Source organism: Bos indicus x Bos taurus, unplaced genomic scaffold (genome assembly GCF_003369695.1).
Source record: "Bos indicus x Bos taurus breed Angus x Brahman F1 hybrid unplaced genomic scaffold, Bos_hybrid_MaternalHap_v2.0 SuperScaffold_100126, whole genome shotgun sequence".
In the NCBI taxonomy this organism is placed as follows: domain Eukaryota; kingdom Metazoa; phylum Chordata; class Mammalia; order Artiodactyla; family Bovidae; genus Bos; species Bos indicus x Bos taurus.
The window spans coordinates 217,250-241,459 of NW_020867066.1; the positions used below are offsets into that span (position 1 = coordinate 217,250).

The 24,210-nt window shown below is 37.7% G+C and overlaps 1 protein-coding gene across 1 annotated transcript in view; it reads right to left on the bottom strand.

Moving 5' to 3' along the window:
* The window catches only part of LOC113888429 (multidrug resistance-associated protein 4-like), a 227,202-nt gene that overhangs the window by 66,076 nt on the left and 136,916 nt on the right, over positions 1-24,210 (bottom strand). The gene's annotated exons all lie outside the window — the stretch shown is intronic.

Below are 24,210 nucleotides of genomic sequence, written 5' to 3' on the forward strand. Positions count from 1 at the left end.
GTAATTATTTTATATTGTTAGGTTAATCATGTTCCCATTATGGTTTGTACTTGTAATTATCTTTTATTTTTTTGTCTGGCTATTGATTGTGGAAACTGATAAACATCTTATAGTACTGTGATTTTTGCTTAATAATACAAATAATTGTATCGTGATTGGTCAACAGAAAAGAACAGAATTCTATATCACTAAAGCTATCATTTAATATAAAAATCTGCAATCACTTTTTAAAATCCACATGCATATCAGAATTACCTTGAAATTTTATGAAAAATACAAATGCCCAGATATTGCCTTTCTCCAAAGCTCAAGATGTGTTTCTAATGAGCAGCCATGTTCAAAAGCAACTGGAATATATGATGATGTTTTTACTTTTATCTAGTGTGTTTCTGTTTTTCTATTTCATATTCAGTAGTCATATTTCATTTAGTTTGTTTTCCAATTTCTTTATCTCTCTTTTTCTTTGTTTGATGTTCTTTCACAGGCTTTACCAAGTATAGTTGAAAAGATTTAGTTGTGTGTATATATATAGCGAGAGTATGCATAACATAATATATATATTTTAGAAAGCTCACAAATTTTTGCCTAGCTATAAAAATTATGACATTTTGATTCCACTTGTTTGACATAGTATGCCAGATTTCTAATTTATATTCACTCAAAACTGTGATATACTTCCATGTATTTTGGCATAAAGTATTACTACTAAAAGTCTAGAAAGTTTATTAGCTTAAATTATTTCAAAAAAGTTTTAATGAGGCTTTAAACTTCTAATCCAATTCTGAGAATATAAAGATATACTATGTTGTAAATAAAAAACAACAACAACAGGAAATTAACATGTGATACAGTACTATTAGCCAAAGTACAGATTTTGTTCAAATCTCACAAAATTTTATTCTAGTATCCATTATTTGTTTTCACACTTTATTCCAGATTCCACATTGTATTTAATTGCATTGAGCAGCTTTAGCTATAAGTAGCAAATTCTGGTAAGTTCTCTTTTCATTTTTATTCTGTTACAAATATTTTCCAATTTTCCTAGTGACAGCATCTTAGATATACCCCTCATTTAAAAGCAGACATTTACCTTCCAAGTACATGGGATTTTTAAAGTATCGTTCATACTAATTTTTCATTTTTACATTACTTTCTCATTCAAATGTTTTCTTCTCTGCAATCACCTTCTGTTTTTTCAATCTTCTAACTTTATTGAGGTTTGCAATGGCTAAGTCAAAGATCTCTCTTGGTAAATGTCACACTGCACTTGAAAATTTTGATATTCATCTCTAACATAATTTCATAGTAATAAAAGAACAGACTCTGTATGATTTCAATACCTTTAGATCATGAAATTTCTACACCTGGTCTTATGTCTCTGGATATGTTTCAGTGTCTCCTAGTTTACAGTCTATAGGAACTTGAATAGAAACCGTATCTTTCTGTTGTGTGAAAACTGTATAAATCTTAATTACGTTGAATTGGTTCATAATGCTTTTCAGGTCTACAATATTCTTCTACTTCTCTCTACATTCATTCTATTAATTTCTGAGAGTTTGATATTGAAACTCCAACTAAAAATCTTAATTTATCTACTTAAACAATTGTAATATATTGTGCAACAATATGTAACTTTGGTCTGTATTTTCCTAGTCTCCTGTAAAGTGTGATCATATTTTCATAATTTAAAAAATAAAAATAATAAAGAGAACAATACAGTTATATAACTAAAATGAAAAGACTGTCAAAGAAAAGAGGCAGTAGTCAGTAGACAAAATACACATAATGAGATCAACAACAGAAACACAAAGAGCACTTGCTATTTATATGGGACCATTCATCTGAGCACTTCAAAGGCATTTTACAAACCAATTAATATGTATAATTGCACCTTGGAAAGACACATGTCAAATATCAGTCTAGTTACTAAAACCAAAGCAGAGAGAAATTAAGTGTACCAACCATATGATCAGAGAATCAATATAATGCAGGTGAAATGCTGGTCATGAATTAAACTATATTACAGTAACTAGCTTTTAGTGGTGTGCATCAATCATGAATGCAGAAACTAGCCTTTTTTACCAATGAGCTTGCCCAACTGCAAATTCTCTGGTAGTAGCCTCCTTAGGGATGATTTTATTTAGACTTCTAAATAAAAGGAAATGAGGGGCATAAGATATGCTCTTAGTCATTTGTAAATTAATTCAGTAAATGAGGACTGATTATTTGGTGGGAACACTACATAGTTTCTCATTTGAATTCCTCCAAAGTTTCAAAGTTTAATATGTAAAATACATAATTGCATTTCAAAAAATAATTATCTTTATAGAGATTAAATGTAAGAAAAGTGGGTTGACTTTACCTACCTTTGTAGCCATATTGTACCTTATGGTAAATTCTAATTTGTATAATTTAGGTAAACCCTCACTGCATAGGCAGGTTTTAGTGCATATATATGTGACTCACATGTTCTGTATACAAGCAGACTTTGAGGATATTGCAGATTTAGTTCCACACCACCTTAATAAAGTGAGTTATCACAAAATAAGGTGAGTCATACTTATATTTTTTCTCTTGCACATTAAAGTTATGTTTATATACTATATATAAACTATATACTATACTGTAGTCTACTATATCTACTACTGCAGGCAGGAATCCCTTAGAAGAAATGGAGTAGCCATCATGGTTAACAAAAGAGTCCAAAATGCAGTACTTGGATGAAATCTCAAAAATGACAGAATGATCTCTGTTCGTTTCCAAGGCAAACCATTCAATACCACAGTAATCCAAGTCTATGTCCCAACCAGTAACGCTGAAGAAGCTGAAGTTGAATGGTTCTATGAAGAACTGAAGAACTGTTAGTTCTATGAAGAACTAACACCCAAAAAAGATGTCCTTTTCATTATAGGGGACTGGAATGCAAAAGTAGGAAGTCAAGAAACACCTGGAGTAACAGGCAAATTTGGCCTTGGAATACGGAATGAAGCAGGGCAAAGACTAATAGAGTTTTGCCAAGAAAATGCACTGGTCATAGCAAACACCCTCTTCCAACAACACAAGAGAAGACTCTACACATGGATATCACCAGATGGTCAACACCGAAATCAGAGTGATTATATTCCTTGCAGCCAAAGATGGAGGAGCTCTATACAGTCAACAAAAACAAGACCAGGAGCTGACTGTGGCTCAGATCATGAACTTCTTATTGCCAAATTCAGACTTAAATTGAAGAAAGTAGGGAAAACCACTAGACCATTCAGGTATGACATAAATCAAATCCCTTATGATTATACAGTGGAAGTCAGAAATAGATTTAAGGGATTAGATCTGATAGACAGAGTGCCTGATGAACTATGGATGGAGGTTCATGACATTGTACAGTAGACAGGGATCAAGACCATGCCCATGGAAAAGAAATGCAAAAAAGCAAAACTGCTGTCTGGGGAAGCCTTACAAATGGCTGTGAAAAGAAGAGAAACCAAAAGCAAAGGAGAAAAGGAAAGATATAAGCATCTGAATGCAGAGTTCCAAAGAATAGCAAGAAGAGATAAGAAAGCCTTCCGCCATGATCAATGCAAAGAAATTGAGGAAAAGAACAGAATGGGAAAGACTAGAGATTGCTTCAAGAAAATTAGAGATACCAAGGGAACATTTCATGCAAAGATGGGTTCGATAACAGACAGAAATGCTATGGACCTAACAGAAGCAGAAGATATTAAGAAGAGGTGGCAAGAATACACAGAAGAACTGTATAAAAAAATATCTTCACGACCCAGATAATCACGATGGTGTGATCACTCATCTAGAGCCAGACATCCTGGAATGTGAAGTCAAGTGGGCCTTAGAAAGCATCACTATCAACAAAGCTAATGGAGGTGATGGAATTCCAGTTGAGCTATTTCATTTCCTGAAAGATGATGCTGTGAAAGTGCTGCACTCAATATGCCAGCAAATTTGGAAAATTCAGCAGTGGCCACAGGACTGGAAAAAGTCAGTTTTCATTCCAATCCCAAAGAAATGTGATGCCAAAGAATGCTCTAACTACCGCACAATTGCACTCATCTCACACGCTAGTAAGGTAATGCTCAAAATTCTCCAAGCCAGGCTTCAGCAATACGTGAACCGTGACCTTCCAGATGTTCAAGCTGGTTTTAGAAAAGGCAGAGGAACCAGAGATCAAATTGCCAACATCTGCTGGATCATGGAAAAAGCAAGAGAGTTCCAGAAAAACATCTATTTCTGCTTTATTGACTTGTCAAAGCCTTTGACTGTTTGGATCACAATAAACTGTGGGAAATTCTGAAAGAGATGGGAATACCAGACCACCTGACCTGCCTCTTGAGAAGCCTATATGCAGGTCAGGAAGCAACAGTTAGAAGTGGACATGGAACAGACTGGTTCCAAATAGGAAAAGGAGTATGTCAAGGCTGTATATTTTCACCCTGCTTATTTAACTTATATGCAGAGTACATCATGAGAAACCCTGGGCTGGAAGAAGCACAAGCCGGAATCAAGATTGCTGGGAGAAATATCAATAATCTTATATATGCAGATGACACACACCACCCTTATGGCAGAAAGTGAAGAGGAACTAAAAATCCTCTTGATGAAGGTGAAAGTTCAGAGTGAAAAAGTTGGCTTAAAGCTCAACATTCAGAAAACGAAGATCATGGCATCTGGTCCCATCACTTCATGGGAAATAGATGGGGAAACAGTGGAAACAGTGTCAGACTTTATTTTTCTGGGCTCCAAAATCACTGCAGATGGTGACTGCAGCCATCAAATTAAAAGACGCTTACTCCTTGGAAGAAAAGTTATGACCAACCTAGATAGCATATTGAAAACCAAAGACATTACTTTGCCAACAAAGGTCCGTCTAGTCAAGGCTATGGTTTTCCAGTAATCATGTATGGATGTGAGAGTTGGACTGTGAAGAAAGCTGAGTGCCAAAGAATTGATGCTTTTGAACTGTGGTGTAGGAGAAGACTCTTGAAAGTCCCTTGGACTGCAAGGAGATCCAACCAGTCCATTTGAAGATCAGTCCTGGGATTTCTTTGGAAGGAATGATGCTAAAGCTGAAACTCCAGTACTTTGGCCACCTCAGGCGAAGAGTTGACTCATTGGAAAAGACTCGGATGCTGGGAGGGATTGGGGGCAGGACGAGAAGGGGACGACAGGGGATGAGATGGCTGGATGGCATCACTGACTCAATGGACGTGAGTCTGAGTGAACTCTGGGAGTTGGTGATGTACAGGGAGGCCTGGCATGCTGCAATTCATGGGGTCGCAAAGAATCGGACATGACTGAGCGACTGAACTGAACTGAACTGTAGTATACTAAGTTTATAAAAATATTTTGTCCAAAAAAATATATGTACCTTAAATTTCAAATACTTTATTGCTAAAAAGTGCTAACCATCAGAGCCGTTAGCAGACTGTAGTAACATTAAAGATCACTGGTGTCCATAACAAATAGTAATGAAAAACTATGAAATATTGGGAGAATTACCAAAATGTTACAAAGAGACACAAAGTGAGCAAATGCGGTAGGAAAAATGGTGCCAATGGACTTGGTTGATACAGGATTGTCACAAATGTTCAACTTGTAAAAAAATGTACTATTTATGAAGCACAATAAAACCAGCTATGTCTAGGACTTCCCTGGTGGCTCAGTGGATTAGAATCCACCTGTCAATTTCAGGGACATAGGTTCGATTTCTGATCCAGGAAGATTCCACTAAGCTAGTACACTGCAACCACTGAGCCCTTGTGCTACAACTACTGAGCCTGAGTGCCTAGAGCCTGTGCTCTGAAACAAGAGAGGCCACAGCAATGAGAAGCCAGTGCACCACAAGAATAGCCCATGCTCACTGCGACTAGGGAAAGCATACGTAAACCAACAACAACAATAATAATAATAAAATCCAGCACAGCCAATAATAAATAAAACTTAAAAAAAAAAAAAGTATGCCTGTACTTCTGGCTGTTCTCATATGTAAACTGACACACATCAGGACACAGGTGAGAACTGTGTCTGTGAGAGTGTGTGTATGTTCCCATACTATCAGCTCTACTGAAACTGATCCATCTGTATAAACTGGAATATTTGCAAACCGGGTAAAAGGGCCACGATATACAGGGGCACCAAGAGCTGCTCTCAATCACAAGACTATAAGCTATAAACTTCAGCGAGGACCTTATGAAGAAGACAAGTGAAAGAAAACCCAGCCCAGGCTATTCCTGCAAAGGAGTCATGAAAACTATAGTCTGTGTATTTCCTGGGTTGCAAATGGGTTTTACCAATTTCCTGTGGAGATTATCATGAGTATAAATAAATTTACATTCCTAACACCAAAAACTGGAGAAAATCTTAATTAAGCTGCTTTGTGACTACTATTTTCCATTTTTCCAAGAGCAGGGTTGGTCTCTGACAACCACATGAATTTAAGACATGTGCAGTTAGACATGATCAACTGGATCTCTCTTTAAACATCAAACTCAACATGACTGATACCCAGTGACCACACAAAACCACAAAACAGCCCCTTCCTCCAACTTCGCTAATTTACTCTCATTACTTCTTTGCCAAGCTGATAGACTCATGACAGCCATATTACTTCCAGTTTTCCCTGAGTCTGGAATGGTGCAACCCCTGAATATTCTACTGCAATGTTTCATGACTCAAACTCATTTTTATGCCTACATTCAATACCAGAATGCCAGGCTGCATCATCTTTTTAAAAATAAAATAAACTCTTTTCTTAATAATAATAAGTGCCAGTGCAAATGAACCTGAAAAGCTAATAAATACTACCCATTATCCCAGCACTCTGATAAAACCATTATTAAGATGTTGATATATATATATATTTTTTTAAATCAGGAAATTGTGATAACACATTTATAGGAGACTTGGAAAATATAGAACAAGGTTACATATGTTTCCACTATATAATTATTTTTTAAGTAAATAAATTAAGATTTTCAGCTGGAGTTTCAATATCAAACTCTCAAAAATTAATAGAATGAATATACAGAGAAGCAGAAAGATATAGCTATGGATATCCATAATAGAATGAATACACAGAGAAACAGAAGGATATAGACCTGAAAAGCACTATGAACCAATTCAACATAATTAAGATTTAAACAGTTTTCACACAACAGTAGGATACAAATTCAAGTTCCCACAGACTGTAAGCCAGGAGACACAGGAGCATATCCAGAGACATAAATCAAGGTGCAAAAGTTTCATGTTCCAAAGGTATTGAAATCATACAGAGTCTGTTCTCTTATTACTGTGGAATTATGTTAGAGATGAATATCAAAAGATATTTGAAAATAACCCACATATTTTCAAGTGCAGTATGACATTTACCAAGAGAGATCTTTGACTTAGTCATTGTAAACCTCAATAAAGTTGGACTGAAAAAAACACAGAGGGCTACTGCAGACAAGAAAGCATTTAAATGAGAAATCAGTATAAAGATACTATAAATTAAATCTCAAGTATTTGGAAATTAAATGTCTATTTTTAAATGAGTGCATCTAAGAAGCCATAAAAAGGACAATTAAAAAAAATATATTTGTAATAGAATAAAAATGAAAAGAGAATTTACCAGAATTTGTTGTGTGCGTCTTAAGCTGCTCAATGCAATTAAATACAATGTGGAATCTTGAATAAGGCATGAAAATAAATAATGGACAATGGCATAAAATTTTGTGAAAACTGAACAAAATCTGTACTTTAGTTAATAATACGGTATTACTTGTTAATTTTTGTTTTGTTTCATTTTTACAACATAGTATTTCTTTATATTCCCATAATTGGATTAGAAGTTTCAGGCCTTATTCAAAATGCTTTTTAAGTCACTAAGATAATAAATTTTCTAGATGTTTAGCAGTAATATTTTATGTCAAAATACATGGAAGTATATCAAAGTTTTGAGTGAATATAAATTAGAAATCCAGCATTCTATGCATACCAAGTCAAACAAGTGGAATCAAAAGGTCATAATTTTTTTCATCTGGGCAAAAATGCATAAATTTTCTAAAACACATATATTATAAATACTATACATATATTTATACAAAAGCTTTGCAACTATGCTTGAGAAAGAATAATAAAAAAGAGATGGAAAAGTTGGAAATATGGACTAAATATACTGGAAACACTGAATAGAAAATAGAAAAAATGAAAGATACTAGATAAAAGTGAAAGATCATCATATAGTCCAGTTACTTTTTAAACATGGCCACTCATTAGAAATACATCAGGAGCTTTGGAGAAAAATAGCAATACCTGGGCATTTGTACTTTTCAAAAAAATTCCAAGATAACCCTATTATGCATCTGGATTTTAAAAGGTGATTACAAGTTTTTCTATTAAATGGTAGCTTTAGTGATATAGAATTCTATGATTTTCTGTTGATGAATGATGATACAATGGTATTAAGTGAACAATAGTTATGTAATTACAATACTAAAATATGTTTATCAGTTTTCACATTGAATAGCTAGACCAAAAAAAAAAAAAGATAATTACAATTGCAAGACATAATGGAAACATTATTAACCTAACAATATAAAATAATTACATACAAATTGGAGGGTTAAGTAGAGTGATGTAGTAAGTGGAAGTGCATACATGCACATATTCTCATTTGCCCAGCTAATCTATGTATTTTGGTTGGTACATTTAATCCATTTACAGTTAAGGAAATTATCAATATGTATGATCATATTACCATTTTCTTAATTGTTTTGGATTTATTTTGTGTAGGTCTTTCCCTTCTCTTGTGTTTCCTGCCTCCAGAAGTTCCTTAAGCATTTTTTGTAAAGCAGGTTTGATGGTGCTGAATTCTCTTTTTTTTTTTTTTTTCTGTAAAGCTTTTGATTTCTCCATCAAATCTGAAGGAGAGTCTTGCTGGATAGAGTATACTTGGTTTTAGGTCTTTCCCTTTCATCACTTTAAATATATCAGGCCATTCCATTCTGGCTTATAGAGTTTCTATTGAGAAATCAGCTGATGATTTTATGGGGATTTCCTTGTATGTTATTTATCATTTTTCCCTTGTTGCTTTTAATATTTTATCTCTATCTTTAATTTTTGTCAGTTTGATTCACTATGTATCTTGGGTGTTCCTTCTTGGGTTTATCCTGCCTGGGACTCTGCACTTCTAGGACTTTGTTGACTATTTCCTTTCCATTGTTAGAGAAGTTTTCAGCTATTATTTCTTCAAACTGGGTTTTGGTCTGGTGGGCAGGGCCATGCTCAGTCAACCTGTAATCCAATTATCCACTGATGGGCAGGGTTGGGCTTCCTCCCTGCTCCTTGTTTAGTCTGAGGCAACCAATCCTGTACTCCATAAGGACTTATGCCAAGGAACTCCTTCCAGGACTGCTGTTGCCAGTGCTCCCATCTCCATGGCAAACAATTGCCCACCCATACCTCCACAGGAAACCCTCCAACACTAGCAGGTAGGTCTGGTTCAGCCTGCTTTGGGGTTACTATTTCTTTTCCCTGGATCTTGATGCACACGAGATTTTGTTTGTGCCCCCCAAGAGTGGAGTCTCTGTTTCCCTAGTCCTGTGTAAGTCCCACAGGTCCCACTGGTGTTTGAAGACTGATTCTCTGGGGATTTCCAGTCCCTCTGCTAGATCCCCAGGCTGGCAAGTCTGACATGAGGCTCAGAACCTTCACAACAGTGGGGGAACTTCTTTGGTATTATTGTTCTCCAGATTGTGTATTGCCCACCCAGCAGATATGGTATTTGATTTTATCATGTTTACACCCCTCCTACCATCTTTTTGCAGCTTCTTCTTTGACTTTGGACATTGGTTATCTTGTTTTGGTGGGTTCCAGCATCCTCCTGCCAGTGGTTGTTCAACAGCTAGTTGAGATTTTGGTGTTCTTGCAGGAGATGAGCATACACCCTTCTACTCCACTATCCTGAACCAGACAAGATGTTGATACATTTTCTTTCTTGTGTGTGTGTGTTATTTCTATTATTTTTTTCTTTATTTCTGTGTATGTGTTTTTAAAGATGTAAGTTCATATATTTAAACAAAATAAGTTTAATATGAGTATATTGTTATAATCTGTTTTCATTTAGTATTTCATAAAAATATTTATTTAATGGGTACATAATATTACAGTGTATTTTATCATTTATTTAGCAAATCTCATATTGGTGGATATTCAGTCTCTATATTTTATTACATATTATATATTATATCATATATAATATATATTATTATAAATAACTTTATTATCCTTGAAGCTAAATCTTTGGAAACAACCTTCTTTCCTTAAGATAAATTCTTGGATGTGAAACTGCTGAGAATCAGGTATGAACATTTTCAGAAGACGCTGTTAAGTACTGCCAACCTACCCTCCAGAAATATAGTATCATTTTCTATTCTCATCCATTTTCCTGCACATTCACAAACCACATAATTTTGTTTTGATTGACATCAGTTTGATTCCAAAAATGGGAATCAGCTTCCTAGGCACAACAGCTCCTGGCTCCCTGCCCACCACATCTGTCCGCTCAGGTCCACATGCATTCACTTCTCAGATTAAACTACCGAAGGACATCTCTGTGCCTGGCACTCCACCTCAGGAAGTCTCTTCTACAAACCTGTCCCCACTAACTTCTCCATTCTTCCTCTCCATGAATCAGCTTCCTTGGGGTCACTAGGTAGTTATGAGGGTTGAATGTGAAAATGTGTGCTAAACACCTGGTAGTTCATTTCTCTAAATGCTTTGAGGTGCCTAATTCTTCATTCACTGAATCATGGCACAGGGCCTTTGTTTATGCTGATCTCACCTCCCCAAATGTCTTTTGCATACATTTCTACCTGCTGAAACCCTATCCAAAGGTCACTAAGTGTCTCACATGCCTAATTCCTCAGAAATGCTCTCCCCTGTCCCTCCACATGGCCTTCTCCCAACCCTAACAGATGCTATATCATCTTTTTCTAAATTTCTATACAAATTGTGGCCACCTTCTATTTTATAAGCACTTCCCCAGTGGCTCAGCAGTAAAGAATCTGCCTGCAATGCGGGAGATGCTGGAGATGTTGATTCAATACCTGAGTTGGGAAGATCCCCTGCAGTAGAGCATGGCAATCCACTCCAGTATTCTTGCCTGGAGAATCCCATGGACAGAGGAGCCTTGCAGGCTACAATCCATAGATTGTACAGAGTCAGACACAACTGAAGCAACTTAGCACAAGCTATAAAGCTAATATAGCCATTTACTCATTTCTTCAACTGGACTATATATGTTGACAGCAGGATATTTACTGGATTTACCTTTATATTATTTGGATTATCTGTGATGTTCTGTGCAAAAGAGGCATTCCATAGAGATCTGAGGTTTTTAACTGAAGCTGGAGAAATTTATGTAAAATTGATTACCATATTATTTAGGTATATGATAAGCTAGAAAGAGATACACACATAGCAGTTAAATCCTCTAGCCATAAATACACCTGAAAAGGCCAACCTCTCATTTTCACGGAAGAAACAATTTATACAGTATAAGTGATGAAGGTCATTTTATAGCTCATGAAAACGAAAAGTATCTGTGTTTAAGCATTTACTGTGGGCTGGCCTATATTCCAGGTGCTTTACATGTCTTATCTTGTTTAATTTGTATTAATCTGTGTGTTTGTAAAGTTGCTCATTTTTGTGTCTGACTCTGAAACCCCATGGACTGTAGCCTGCCAGGCTTCTCTCTCTGTGGGATTTTCCAGGCAATAATAGTGGAGTGGGAAGCCATTTCCTTCTCCAGGAGATCTTCCTGACCCAGGAATTGAACTCACATCTTCTAAGTCCCCCGCATTGGCAGGCAGGTTCTTTACCACTGCACCACCTGGGAAGCCCTAATTTATATTAATACAACAACCCTAACGGTTTGGTCCTATCACTTTCACTTTGCAAAAGTAAAGACTGAGGCTTTTAAGATTAGTCTGTCTGAAACAACAGAGCTCATAAGTCACAAGACAGGACTCAAACCCATGTGCACTGGCCTCTTTTCCACCTGCTGGTTTCCTTCTTATCTCCTGGATATCCTGGCACCTTATCATAGCCCTCTGGGTAGCTAGAACAGAGAAAGTGGGGAGAGGTGTACCTGTAGTTAAAGGAGAAGGCCTACCATATAGATCCTATGGCCAGAGAGGTAAAGCATGACAATGGACACGTGTGTGTATAACGTGGTGGGTGTGTCAAAAAGGATGACATCTCTAAGCAGAGAGGGTACCCGTGGTCAGGTGGGCTGGCTGTCAGCAGGAAGAATCGGCACCCACAGCTGGGCTGGGAGAGAAACCTGCTGTTAAATGGGGCTCGTGGTCCCTGGGCAACAGGCCAAAGAGACCTTGTGCCCTGCTCAGGGCAGCAAGACATTTTTGATCCCATCAGGTAAAGAAAGAGCTGCACATACGCTGCTGCATGGGGTTGCCTCTGACTTCAGGTCCAGGCAGGACTGAATCTGTGGGAAATCCCTCCAGTCCCTACAGGAGGCTGGTGGTGGGGAAGGCGGGAGCAGGATGAAAACTGCCTGTGATAAAAACAGACTCCACTAGAAAGGTACAAATAAATGCAATGGAATCACATAGAGTTGAATTATAATGTAAAAGTGCAATTTGTAGAACATAAAAGCAAATAAATCTGTAGGGTAAGTGGCACAGAACTTTCTATAGCCTCATGCTCAGTTACAACATGGGTTTGGTTGATTAACGAGCTCAATTTCAAACTGTCAAAGGACACTTCATGGAAATCATGGATTATCAGTCATGAAAAACTGTCTGTGGGATAGAAAGGGCTTTACTGGGAGTTTCCTGTTCAAATGTGATGCTGAGTCAAGAGGTCTGGGTGGACCTGAGACTACATTTCTAAGAAGCTCCCAGGTGATGTAGGTGCTGCTGGCCCTGGAAACACAGTCTGAGTCTCAGGAAATTAGAAACCTGGGAGGGGAAGTGGGACAATCTGGAAGTAAGGACAGGGGTTATTGAAAAAATATTAGGTAAAAAATGAGAAAATGTAGGATAGTAATAATTTTCACATTATAACAAGGTCTAGTAAGCATCTGTAAAAATGTATTATCCGAGTAATAGCTTTGAGCAATAAAAAGAATAAATAAATAACAAACCAATCTACCTCTAGAGCTGGAAAATGTTTTACAATGGCCCAGAAAGTACCCTCAAAAATGATCAAATCAATCACAAAATCACCTAAACGAAAAACTTTTAGCCCATGTTAAGAATCTACCTGGAAGATGGCGGAGGAGTAGGACGGGGAGAACACTTTCTCCCCCACAAATTCATCAAAAGAGCATTTAAACGTCGAGTAAATTCCACAAAACAACTTCTGAATGCCGGCAGAGGACATCAGGCACCCAGAAAAGCAATCCAACTCTTCGAAAGGAGGTAGGAAAAAATATTAAAAACAAAAAAAAGAGACAAAAGAGGGAGGGACGGAGTTCCGTCCCGGGAAGGGAATCTTAAAAAGAGAGAAGTTTCCAAACATCAGGAAACCTTCTCACTGCCCAATCTGTGCCGAGCTTTGGAAGCACAGAGGGCAACATAACAGGGAGAAAAAATAAATAAACAATTTAAAACTCGCAGATTGCGAGCCCTACGGTAACTCCCCCAGCAGAGAAGCAGCACAGACGCCTGCATCCGCCATTAGCAAACCGGGGCTGGGCAGGGAGGCGCGGCGTGGGCTGCATCGCTGAGAGTAAGAATCTGGCCTGAATACCCTGAGCGCTATCTGAGCGAAATAATTTGGGCTAGCAAACCAGACTGTGGGATACCTACCACGCGAAAAGCCAGCCCTAACCTAAGACCTCCAGGCCCGCGCACGGAACAAAGGACTGAACAGAGATAGCCGGCTGCAGACCTTCCCCCTCCGGTGACAGGCAGCCAGAGCCGGAAGGGGGCAATCGCAGCCCCAGAGAGACATTATCTATAAAATTGTAAGCAGGCTTCTTTGCTAACTAAAACTTCTTGGGGGTCTGGACGGTCAGCATCTGCCTGAGAAGGTGCGCCGGTTTTACATCCAGATAACCGAGTGGCGGGGAGGCGATAAGTCGCAGCATTGGCGCTCGCCTGAGAAGAGCAAATTGGCGCTCGGACTTGGGAAGAGCACAAAACGCAGGCCCAACTGAGTCTGCGCCTCTGAGGACTACCCGAGTGCCTGAACCTGAGCGGCTTGGACCTGGGAGGTGCATGCAGCCCAGAGCCAGCCTCGGATTGTTCCCGGCGGAACAACCTAGAGTCGGAGCAGTGTGGACAGGGAGGCTACACGCGCCGTGAGCGGGGGCAGACCCAGGGTGGCTGAGGCACTGCAAGCCCACGCCAGTGTTATTTGTTTGCAGCATCCCTCCCTCCCTCCCCACAGCGCGACTGAACAAGTAAGCCTAAAAAAAAAAAAAAAAAAAAGTGTCCTCCACCGTGCCCTTTGAGTCAGGGCGGAAACCAGATACTGAAGAGACTAGCAAACAGAAGAAGATATAACAGAGGGAAACGCCTTGGAAGCTACAGGCAATAGATCAAAACCCTGTGGTTACTACGGACTACATAGGAAGGGGCCTATAGATCTTGAGAAATATAAATCTGACCAAGGAACTAGCCAAAAATGAACTGAACCCACAACACCCACAAAAAAAAAAAAACACAAAAAAGTCCTAGATATATTTTTATTATTTTTACGATCATTCTTTCTTTTTTTTTTTTAATTAAAAAAAAAAAAATTTTAAGCCCTCTATTGTTCCTTTAATTTTCACTTTTATAACCTATTACTTTGCAAAAAAAAAAAAAAAAAGACCCTATTTTTTTCTTCTTCAGCAAACTTCATATATATATATTTTATAATTTTTTGACCTTGTTTTTTTTGTTTGTTTGTTTTTGTTTTTTTCTTCTTTTCTTTAACATTGTATTTTTGAAATTCCAAACTCTACTCTAGATTTTTAATTTTCGCTTTTTAGTATATGTTATCAATTTTGTACCTATAGTTTTTTTTTATATAATTTCTGTGACTTTTTTTTTTTTTCTTCTTCTCTGTTTCTTTCTCTTCTTCTTTTATATAACATTGTATATCTGAAATTCCAAACTTTACTCTAGATTTTTAATTTATGCTTTTTAGTATTTGATATCAATTTTGTACCTGTATTTTCTTTATAATTTTTGTGACATTGTTCGTATTTGTTTGTTTGTTTTCTCTCTTTATTTTTCTTCTTCTTCTTTTTTTTTTTTTTTTTAACATTGTATTTTTGAAATTCCAAACTCTACTCTAGATTTTTAATTTTTGCTTTCTGGTATTAGTTATCAATTTTGTACCTGTACTTTCTTTATAATTTTCGCGACCTTGTTTGTTTTTGTTTGTTTGTTTTTTCTCTCTTTCTTTTCCTTCTTCTTTTCTTTAACATCGTATTTTTGAAATTCCAAACTCTACTCTAGATTTTTAATTTTCGCTTTCTGGTATTAGTTATTAATTTTGTACCTGTACTTTCTTTATAATTTTCGCGACCTTGTTTGTTTTTGTTTGTTTGTTTTTTCTCTCTTTCTTTTCCTTCTTCTTTTCTTTAACATCGTATTTTTGAAATTCCAAACTCTACTCTAGATTTTTAATTTTTGCTTTTATGTATTTGTTACCAATTTTGTACCTTTAAGGACCCAATCTTCAGGACCCATTTTTCACTAGGGAGTGAGATTACTGGCTTGACTGCTCTCTCTCCCTTTGGACCCTCCTTTTTCTCCACCAGGTCGCCTGTGTCTCCTCCCTAACCCCTCTCTACTCTACCCAACTCTGTGAATTTCTGTGTGTTCCAGACGGTGGAGAACACTTAGGGAACTGATTACTGGCTGGATCTGTCTCCCTCCTTTTCATTCCCCCCTTTTATCCTTCTGGCCACCTCTGTTACCTTCCTCCTTCTTCTCTTCTCTGTATAACCCCGTGAACATCTCTGAGTGGTCCAGTTGTGGAGTGCACATAAGGAAGTGACTACTGGCTAGCCCACTCTCTCCACTATTGATTCACCTCATCTCATTTGGGTCACCTCTAACTCCCTCCTCCCTCTTCTCTTCTCCATGTAACCCTGTGAACCTCTCTGACTGACCCTCACTGTAGAGAAACTTATCATCTTTAATGTACATGTTTTATCAATGGTGCTGTATAGAAGGAGAAGTTTTGAAACTACTGTAAAAATAAGACCGATAATCGGAAGCAGGAGACTTAAGTCCAAACCCTGACTCCAGGGAACTCCTGACTCCAAGGAACATTCATTCACAGGAGCTCATCAAATGCCTCCATACCGACACTGAAACCAAGCACCACACAAGGGCCAATAAGTTCCAGGGCAAGACATACCAAGCAAATTCTCCAGCAACAAAGGAACACAGCCCTGAGCTTCAAGATACAGGCTGCCCAAAGTCACCCCAAAACTATAGACATCTCATAACTCATTACTGGACATTTCATTGCACTCCAGAGAGAAGAAATACAGCTCCACCCACCAGAACACCGACACAAGCTTCCCTAACCAGGAAACCTTGACAAGCCACCTGTACAAACCCACACACAGTGAGGAAACGCCATAATAAAGAGAACTCCACAAACTGCCAGAATACAGAAAGGACACCCCAAACTCAGCAATTTAAACAAGATGAAGAGACAGAGGAATACTCAGCAGATAAAGGAACAGGATAAATGCCCACCAAACCAAACAAAAGAGGAAGAGATAGGGAATCTACCTGATAAAGAATTCCGAATAATGATAGTGAAATTGATCCAAAATCTTGAAACTAAAATGGAATCACAGATAAATAGCCTGGAGACAAGGATTGAGAAGATGCAAGAAAGGTTTAACAAGGACCTAGAAGAAATAAAAAAGAGTCAATATATAATGAATAATGCAATAAGTGAAATTAAAAACACTCTGGAGGCAACAAATAGTAGAATAACAGAGGCAGAAGACAGGATTAGTGAATTAGAAGATAGAATGGTAGAAATAAATGAATCAGAGAGGATAAAAGAGAAACGAATTAAAAGAAATGAGGACAATCTCAGAGACCTCCAGGACAATATTAAACGCTACAACATTCGAATCATAGGGGTTCCAGAAGAAGAAGACAAAAAGAAAGACCATGAGAAAATACTTGAGGAGATAATAGTGGAAAACTTCCCTAAAATGGGGAAGGAAATAATCACCCAAGTCCAAGAAACCCAGAGAGTACCAAACAGGATAAACCCAAGGAGAAACACCCCAAGACACATATTAATCAAATTAACAAAGATCAAACACAAAGAACAAATATTAAAAGCAGCAAGGGAAAAACAACAAATAACACACAAGGGAATTCCCATAAGGATGACAGCTGATCTTTCAATAGAAACTCTTCAAGCCAGGAGGGAATGGCAAGACATACTTAAAATGATGAAAGAAAATAACCTACAGCCCAGATTATTGTACCCAGCAAGGATCTCATTCAAGTATGAAGGAGAAATCAAAAGCTTTTCAGACAAGCAAAAGCTGAGAGAATTCTGCACCACCAAACCAGCTCTCCAACAAATACTAAAGGATATTCTCTAGACAGGAAACACAAAAACGGTGTATAAACTCGAACCCAAAACAATAAAGTAAATGGCAACGGGAACATACTTATCAGTAATTACCTTAAATGTAAATGGGTTGAATGCCCCAACCAAAAGACAAAGACTGGCTGAATGGATACAAAAACAAGACCCCTACATATGTTGTCTACAAGAGACCCACCTCAAAACAGGGGACACATACAGACTGAAAGTGAAGGGCTGGAAAAAGATTTTCCATGCAAATAGGGACCAAAAGAAAGCAGGAGTAGCAATACTCATATCAGATAAAATAGACTTTAAAACAAAGGCTGTGAAAAGAGACAAAGACGGTCACTACATAATGATCAAAGGATCAATCCAAGAAGAAGATATAACAATTATAAATATATATGCACCCAACACGGGAGCACCACAGTACGTAAGACAAATGCTAACAAGTATGAAAGGAAAAATTAACAATAACACAATAATAGTGGGAGACTTTAATACCCCACTTACACCTATGGATAGATCAACTAAACAGAAAATTAACAAGGAAACACAAACTTTAAACGATACAATAGACCAGTTAGACCTAATTGATATCTATAGGACATTTCATCCCAAAACAATGGATTTCACCTTTTTCTCAAGCACACATGGAACCTTCTCCAGGATAGATCACATCCTGGGCCATAAAGCTAGCCTTGGTAAATTCAAAAAGATAGAAATCATTCCAAGCATTTTTTCTGACCACAATGCAGTAAGATTAGATCTCAATTACAGGAGAAAAACTATTAAAAATTCCAACATATGGAGGCTGAACAACACACTGCTGAATAACCAACAAATCACAGAAGAAATCAAAAAAGAAATCAAAATTTGCATAGAAACGAATGAAAATGAAAACACAACAACCCAAAACCTGTGGGACACGGTAAAAGCAGTCCTAAGGGGAAAGTTCATAGCAATACAGGCACACCTCAAGAAACAAGAAAAAAGTCAAATAAATAACCTAACTCTACACCTAAAGCAACTAGAAAAGGAAGAAATGAAGAACCCCAGGTTTAGTAGAAGGAAAGAAATCTTAAAAATTAGAGCAGAAATAAATGCAAAAGAAACAAAAGAGACCATAGCAAAAATCAACAAAACCAAAAGCTGGTTCTTTGAAAGGATAAATAAAATTGACAAACCATTAGCCAGACTCATCAAGAAACAGAGGGAGAAAAATCAAATCAACAAAATTAGAAACGAAAATGGAGAGATCACAACAGACAACACAGAAATACAAAGGATCATAAGAGACTACTATCAACAATTATATGCCAATAAAATGGACAACGTGGAAGAAATGGACAAATTCTTAGAAAAGTACAACTTTCCAAAACTGGACCAGGAAGAAATAGAAAATCTTAACAGACCCATCACAAGCATGGAAATTGAAACTGTAATCAAAAATCTTCCAGCAAACAAAAGCCCCGGTCCAGACGGCTTCACAGCTGAATTCTACCAAAAATTTAGAGAAGAGCTAACACCTATCCTGCTCAAACTCTTCCAGAAAATTGCAGAGGAAGGTAAACTTCCAAACTCATTCTATGAGGCCACCATCACCCTAATACCAAAACCTGACAAAGATCCCACAAAAAAAGAAAACTACAGGCCAATATCACTGATGAACATAGATGCAAAAATCCTTAACAAAATTCTAGCAATCAGAATCCAACAACACATTAAAAAGATCATACACCATGATCAAGTGGGCTTTATCCCAGGGATGCAAGGATTCTTCAATATCCGCAAATCAATCAATGTAATACACCACATTAACAAATTGAAAAATAAAAACCATATGATTATCTCAATAGATGCAGAGAAAGCCTTTGACAAAATTCAACATCCATTTATGATAAAAACTCTCCAGAAAGCAGGAATAGAAGGAACATACCTCAACATAATAAAAGCTATATATGACAAACCCACAGCAAACATTATCCTCAATGGTGAAAAATTGAAAGCATTTCCTCTAAAGTCAGGAACAAGACAAGGGTGCCCACTTTCACCATTACTATTCAACATAGTTTTGGAAGTTTTGGCCACAGCAATCAGAGCAGAAAAAGAAATAAAAGGAATCCAAATTGGAAAAGAAGAAGTAAAACTCTCACTATTTGCAGATGACATGATCCTCTACATAGAAAACCCTAAAGAGTCCACCAGAAAATTACTAGAAATAATCAATGACTACAGTAAAGTTGCAGGATATAAAATCAACACACAGAAATCCCTTGCATTCCTATACACTAATAATGAGAAAACAGAAAGAGAAATTAAGGAAACAATTCCATTCACCATTGCAACAGAAAGAATAAAATACTTAGGAATATATCTACCTAAAGAAACTAAAGACCTATATATAGAAAACTATAAAACACTGGTGAAAGAAATCAAAGAGGACACTAATAGATGGAGAAATATACCATGTTCATGGATTGGAAGAATCAATATAGTGAAAATGAGGATACTACCCAAAGCAATTTATAGATTCAACGCAATCCCTATCAAGCTACCAACAGTATTCTTCACAGAGCTAGAACAAATAATTTCACAATTTGTATGGAAATACAAAAAACCTCGAATAGCCAAAGCGATCTTGAGAAAGAAGAATGGAACTGGAGGAATCAACCTACCTGACTTCAGGCTCTACTACAAAGCCACAGTTATCAAGACAGTATGGTACTGGCACAAAGACAGAAATATTGATCAATGGAACAAAATAGAAAGCCCAGAGATAAATCCACGCACATATGGACACCTTATCTTCGACAAAGGAGGCAAGAATATACAATGGATTAAAGACAATCTCTTTAACAAGTGGTGCTGGGAAATCTGGTCAACCACTTGTAAAAGAATGAAACTGGACCACTTTCTAACACCATACACAAAAATAAACTCAAAATGGATTAAAGATCTAAACGTAAGACCAGAAACTATAAAACTCCTAGAGGAGAACATAGGCAAAACACTCTCTGACATAAATCACAGCAGGATCCTCTATGACCCACCTCCCAGAATATTGGAAATAAAAGCAAAAATAAACAAATGGGACCTAATTAACCTTAAAAGCTTCTGCACATCAAAGGAAACTATTAGCAAGGTGAAAAGACAGCCTTCAGAATGGGAGAAAATAATAGCAAATGAAGCAACCGACAAACAACTAATCTCAAAAATATACAAGCAACTCCTACAGCTCAACTCCAGAAAAATAAACGACCCAATCAAAAAATGGGCCAAAGAACTAAATAGACATTTCTCCAAAAAAGACATACAGATGGCTAACAAACACATGAAAAGATGCTCAACATCACTCATTATCAGAGAAATGCAAATCAAAACCACTATGAGGTACCATTTCACACCAGTCAGAATGGCTGCAATCCAAAAGTCTACAAATAATAAATGCTGGAGAGGGTGTGGAGAAAAGGGAACCCTCTTACACTGTTGGTGGGAATGCAAACTAGTACAGCCACTATGGAGAACAGTGTGGAGATTCCTTAAAAAACTGGAAATAGAACTGCCTTATGATCCAGCAACCCCACTGCTGGGCATACACACTGAGGAAACCAGAAGGGAAAGAGACACGTGTACCCCAATGTTCATCGCAGCACTGTTTATAATAGCCAGGACATGGAAGCAACCTAGATGTCCATCAGCAGATGAATGGATAAGAAAGCTGTGGTACATATACACAATGGAGTATTACTCAGCCATTAAAAAGAATACATTTGAATCAGTTCTAATGAGGTGGATGAAACTGGAGCCTATTATACAGAGTGAAGTAAGCCAGAAGGAAAAACATAAATACAGTATTCTAACACATATATATGGAATTTAGAAAGATGGTAACAATAACCCGGTGTACGAGACAGCAAAAGAGACACTGATGTATAGAACAGTCTTATGGACTCTGTGGGAGAGGGAGAGGGTGGGAAGATTTGGGAGAATGGCAATGAAACATGTAAAATATCATGTAGGAAACGAGTTGCCAGTCCAGGTTCGATGCATGATGCTGGATGCTTGGGGCTGGTGCACTGGGTAGGCCCAGAGGGATGGTATGGGGAGGGAGGAGGGAGGAGCGTTCGGGATGGGGAACACATGTATACCTGTGGCGGATTCATTTTGATATTTGGCAAAACTAATACAATTATGTAAAGTTTAAAAATAAAATAAAATTGGAAGAATAAAAAAAAAAAAAAAAAAGAATCTACCTGGAAAGCCTAGAGTGTTTTTTAATATCATTTTGGGTCTTTATTTTTACTTGCTGTTTATTTCATTAATTAGAAACATGCATGGTACCTACTACATTTTCCTGTTGACTCTTAACTTCTGAGAATCGGGACAGTAGAGGATATGATGGAAAGAGAATAGAACCCCACTTCTGCTGGGCTGGCTCATTGCCACGTCCTTCCCTGAAGCAGCCTCTCTCAATCAAATCCAACACCAAAGGGGTGTCCCAAAAGGGAGGCAGAAGAGGTCTGTTCTGGTTTAGTCTCTTCTTTAAGACTGCCCTGGTCTCAGCCAAGGGCCTCAAGTTGCGTGTGAAAGGAACATCACCAACAGACCTGGAGGCTGGCAGGTCCAGGTCACAAACCTCTCTGCCATCTCCCACTTGTATCTTTCTCTATTCCTTTGACTTTTCTTTCATTGAGTTTCATTGCTTTTATCCCAGGAGAGAAATACTGGGATGTACACAGGTGGAGTGAAATGGCTTCACTACTAGGCTGCCTGAGTATAATCTCCCAACACAGAAATTAAGCTAATGGTGATGCTGTGGTTGGACAATGACACATGTCAAAAGTCATGTTATTGCAATTATTAATTCAGTCTCCAGATTCAGTCTTCCCTCAAACATTTTAGAACCTCAGGTAACTCTATGATTTGAGGGTTTAAGATGATAGAATACAAATATGTTATGTTCCTAACATATACTGCAGAGTTTCTTAGATAATTCATATTTTTGGCTTTGTGGGAAATTTAAGATGAGTGCAAATTAACAGAAATAAATTTACAACCAAAAATATGGTAGAAACATTGCTGTTGTTGTTGTTCAGTTGTTAAGCAAACATCACCTACAGTGCTCTCAGGGACAAGACTGCATCAAAAGTGCAGTGAATGTTTCCCCAGCACAGGAGTCCTCACCTTTCCCCAGGTCGACAATAAAACTGGAAATAGATAAAAGGGAGCTTTTGCCCTGTGACTAACTGAAGCTGCTTCCTGGGTATCATTTGGGCACTAAATTAAATATTTATTCTCCCATGTCACAAGGGTTTCATTCATTAAATTATGGCTATAGTCCACTAGATGAGTCTGTAGTGGAGAGAGCAATTTTAAAGTATTTAACATGCTAGGTAATCAGTTGTTTATGGAATTATCATCTGTGTGTTGGTTACTGGCTGCTCACACCTGTGTGTTACTCACTCACCCAGCCAGAAGTCCCTTAGCACCCTCTATGTGCCCTGTAAAATGTCACTTTCTGGGGAACACATATGAAAATAAGATGATCCCTGAACTTAAGAAGCCTCAGGGTTCTGTGTGACACAGACCCAGATTTATAAGTCATGCCACAGGTGCTATCTTTTAACTGTGGTAAAATTCACATAACAAAATTGACCAACTTGACAATTTTTAAGTGTACAGTTTAGTGTTAGGCATAGTCACATTGTTGTGCAACCAATCTTCAGAACATTCTATGCTTCATAAAACTGAAATTCTATACTCATTAAACAGTAACTCCTCATTTCCCCTCCCCAGTTCCAGGTGACCACATTCTACTTTCTGTCTTTATGAATTTGATTACTCTAGGAACCTCATATAAGTGTAATCATACAGTATTTGTTGCTTTTATTTCTGGCTTATTTCATTTAACATAATGTCCTCATGGTTTATCTATAGGTTGGACTTTTCTTCCTTTTTAAAGCTGAACAATATTTCATTGTAAGGCTACACCACATTTGTTTATCCATTCATCTGTTGATGGAATTTGGATGCTTTCAAGTTTTGGCTACCATAATTAATTCTGTTGTGAACACAGATGTGCCATAAATGCTATCTTGAAAAGAATATATAAGATGCTGAAGAAGAATTGAAGGTCTCGCAGAGAAGATGCATTAGAATTAACTCAGAAAATGAAGACATTCATCAGCTAGATGATGGAGGGGACGGGTCTGTGAGGCAGAAGGGCTGTGTGTGCACACTGGAGGCTGGGAGAATGTGGTGCTTTGAGGGGAACCTACACACTACCTGAGTACAAAGAGGGTGTGTAAGTCAGGAGACATACTGGCTAGAGAGGTAGATGGGAGAAGAGCCTCCTACCACCTTGTCTGTTCTGGTTTAGTCTCTATAAGACTCTGCCCTGGTCTCAGCCAAGAGCCTCAAGCTGAGTATGAAAGGAATATCAATAGACCTGTAGCCTGGCAAGTCCAGGTCACAAGCCTCTCTTATGTCTCCCATGTGGATCTTTCCCTGTTCCTGTGGCTCTGCTTTCATTGACTCTGATCAAATTTCTGGACTTTGCCTTTAGCTGGGGCCTCTGGTTCCTTTGGAGAAGGCAATGGCACCCCACTCAAGTACTCTTGC